At 48.5% G+C, this 2,500-nt stretch overlaps 2 protein-coding genes, 6 non-coding genes and 9 pseudogenes across 8 annotated transcripts in view; 16 read left to right on the top strand and 1 right to left on the bottom strand.

Annotated features, from left to right (window-relative positions):
* The window catches only part of LOC133941336 (5S ribosomal RNA), a 119-nt pseudogene extending 64 nt beyond the window's left edge, over positions 1-55 (top strand).
* LOC133933439 (zinc finger protein 260-like) overlaps positions 1-2,500 on the top strand; it is a 627,571-nt gene that overhangs the window by 341,089 nt on the left and 283,982 nt on the right. The gene's annotated exons all lie outside the window — the stretch shown is intronic.
* LOC133933462 (histone H4-like) overlaps positions 1-2,500 on the bottom strand; it is a 556,161-nt gene that overhangs the window by 492,309 nt on the left and 61,352 nt on the right. The window lies entirely within an intron of this gene.
* LOC133945741 (5S ribosomal RNA) lies at positions 118-236 on the top strand. The gene has a single exon (XR_009917467.1). It is a non-coding gene; the product is annotated as a 5S ribosomal RNA (ribosomal RNA).
* On the top strand, positions 299-417 carry LOC133942483 (5S ribosomal RNA; annotated as a pseudogene).
* On the top strand, positions 480-598 carry LOC133945098 (5S ribosomal RNA). The gene has a single exon (XR_009916853.1). It is a non-coding gene; the product is annotated as a 5S ribosomal RNA (ribosomal RNA).
* Positions 661-779, top strand: LOC133937286 (5S ribosomal RNA; annotated as a pseudogene).
* LOC133935044 (5S ribosomal RNA) lies at positions 842-960 on the top strand. Its single transcript, XR_009913203.1, has one exon. It is a non-coding gene; the product is annotated as a 5S ribosomal RNA (ribosomal RNA).
* On the top strand, positions 1,023-1,141 carry LOC133942876 (5S ribosomal RNA; annotated as a pseudogene).
* LOC133944053 (5S ribosomal RNA) lies at positions 1,184-1,298 on the top strand (annotated as a pseudogene).
* On the top strand, positions 1,361-1,479 carry LOC133942875 (5S ribosomal RNA; annotated as a pseudogene).
* Positions 1,522-1,636, top strand: LOC133944052 (5S ribosomal RNA; annotated as a pseudogene).
* On the top strand, positions 1,699-1,817 carry LOC133936411 (5S ribosomal RNA). The gene has a single exon (XR_009914507.1). It is a non-coding gene; the product is annotated as a 5S ribosomal RNA (ribosomal RNA).
* LOC133945854 (5S ribosomal RNA) lies at positions 1,880-1,998 on the top strand. Its single transcript, XR_009917574.1, has one exon. It is a non-coding gene; the product is annotated as a 5S ribosomal RNA (ribosomal RNA).
* Positions 2,061-2,179, top strand: LOC133944042 (5S ribosomal RNA; annotated as a pseudogene).
* Positions 2,242-2,350, top strand: LOC133942192 (5S ribosomal RNA; annotated as a pseudogene).
* LOC133946501 (5S ribosomal RNA) overlaps positions 2,413-2,500 on the top strand; it is a 119-nt gene continuing 31 nt past the window's right edge. The window contains exon 1 of the ribosomal RNA XR_009918191.1: positions 2,413-2,500. This exon is cut by the window's right edge and continues 31 nt beyond it. This is a non-coding gene — a ribosomal RNA (5S ribosomal RNA).

Raw genomic sequence — 2,500 nt, 5'->3', positions numbered from 1 at the left:
GTTCTGGTTAGTACTTGGATGGGAGACTGCCTGGTAATACCAGGTGCTGTAAGCTTTTTTCTTCTTTGACCTGACGTATTTACATGTATAAATAAGGGTCAGAGGGTGGACTCTTTCGCTTACTGCCACACCAACCTGAATACGCCCGATCTCGTCTGATCTCGGAAGCTAAGCAGGGTCGGGCCTGGTTAGTACTTGGATGGGAGACTGCCTGGGAATACCAGGTGCTGTAAGCTTTTTTCTTCTTTTACCTGACGTATTTACATGTATAAATAAGGTTCAGAGGGTGGACTCAATCGCTTACGGCCACACCAACCTGAATACGCCCGATCTCTTCTGATCTCGGAAGCTAAGCAAAGGTCGAGCCTGGTTAGTACTTGGATGGGAGACTGCCTGGGAACCCAGGTGCTGTAAGCTTTTTTTCACTTTTACCTGACGTATATACATTTATAAATAAGGTTCAGAGGGTGGAATCATTCGCTTACAGCCACACCAACCTGAAAACGCCCGATCTCGTCTGATCTCGGAAGCTAAGCAGGGTCGGGCCTGGTTAGTACTTGGATGGGAGACTGCCTTGGAATACCAGGTGCTGTAAGCTTTTTTCTTCTTTTACCTGACGTATTTACATGTATAAATAAGGGTCAGAGGGTGGACTCATTCGCTTACTGCCACACCAACCTGAATACGCCCTATCTCGTCTGATCTCGGAAGCTAAGCAGGGTCGGGCCTGGTTAGTACTTGGATGGGAGACTGCCTGGGAATACCAGGTGCTGTAAGCTTTTTTCTTCTTTTACCTGACGTATTTACATGTATAAATAAGGTTCAGAGGGTGGACTCAATCGCTTACGGCCACACCAACCTGAATACGCCCGATCTCGTCTGATCTCGGAAGCTAAGCAGGGTCGGGCCTGGTTAGTACTTGGATGGGAGACTGCCTGGGAATACCAGGTGCTGTAAGCTTTTTTCCACTTTTACCTGATGTATATACATGTATAAATAAGGTTCAGAGGGTGGACTCATTCGCTTACAGCCACACCAACCTGAATACGCCCGATCTCGTCTGATCTCGGAAGCTAAGCAGGGTCGGGCCTGGTTAGAACATAGATGTGAGACTGCCTAAGAATACCAGGTGCTGTAAGCTTTTACCTGACGTATAAACAAGGTTCAGAGGGTGGACTCATTTGCTAACGGCCACACCAACCTGAATGCGCCTGATCTCGGAAGCTAAGCAGGGTCGGGCCTGGGCCTGGTTAGTACTTGGATGGGAGACTGCCTGGGAATACCAGGTGCTGTAAGCTTTTTTCCACTCTTACCTGACGTATTTACATGTATAAATAAGGTTCAGAGGGTGGACTCATTCGCTTACAGCCACACCAACCTGAATACGCCCGATCTCGTCTGATCTCGGAAGCTAAGCAGGGTCGGGCCTGGTTAGAACATAGATGTGAGACTGCCTAAGAATACCAGGTGCTGTAAGCTTTTACCTGACATATAAACAAGGTTCAGAGGGTGGACTCATTTGCTAACGGCCACACCAACCTGAATGCGCCTGATCTCGGAAGCTAAGCAGGGTCGGGCCTGGGCCTGGTTAGTACTTGGATGGGAGACTGCCTGGGAATACCAGGTGCTGTAAGCTTTTTTCCACTCTTACCTGACGTATTTACATGTATAAATAAGGTTCAGAGGGTGGACTAATTCGCTTACGGCCACACCAACCTGAATGCGCCCGGTCTCGTCTGATCTCGGAAGCTAAGCAGGGTCGGGCCTGGTTGGTACTTGAATGGGAGACTGCCTGTGAATACCAGGTGCTGTAAGCTTTTTTCCACTTTTACCTGACGTATTTACATGTATAAATAAGGTTCAGATGGTGGACTCATTCGCTTACGGCCACACCAACCTGAAAACGCCCGATCTCGTCTGATCTCGGAAGCTAAGCAGTGTCGGGCCTGGTTAGTACTTGGATGGGAGACTGCCTGGGAATACCAGGTGCTGTAAGCTTTTTTCCACTTTTACCTGACGTATTTACATGTATAAATAAGGTTCAGAGGGTGGACTCATTCGCTTACGGCCACACCAACCTGAATAGGCCTGGTCTCATCTGATCTCTGAAGCTAAGCAGGGTCGGGCCTGTTTAGTACTTGAATGGGAGACTGCCTGTAGATACTAGGTGCTGTAAGCTTTTTTCCACTCTTACCTGACGTATTTACATGAATAAATAAGGTTCAGAGAGTGGACTCTTTTGCTTACGGCCACACCAACCTGAATGCGCCTGATCTCGGAAGCTAAGCAGGGTCGGGCCCGGTTAGTACTTGGATGGGAGACTGCCTGGGAATACCAGGTGCTGTAAGCTTTTTTCCACTTTTACCTGACGTATTTACATGTATAAATAAGGGTCAGAGGGTGGACTCGTTTGCTTACGGCCACACCAACCTGAATACGCCCGATCTCGTCTGATCTCGGAAGCTAAGAAGGGTCGGGCCTGGTTAGTACTTGGATGGGA

This window comes from Platichthys flesus, chromosome 22, assembly GCF_949316205.1.
Source record: "Platichthys flesus chromosome 22, fPlaFle2.1, whole genome shotgun sequence".
NCBI classification, from domain to species: Eukaryota; Metazoa; Chordata; class Actinopteri; order Pleuronectiformes; family Pleuronectidae; genus Platichthys; species Platichthys flesus.
Note: the sequence above shows the minus strand (reverse complement) of the source record. Positions and strands in the feature narration are given on the sequence as shown.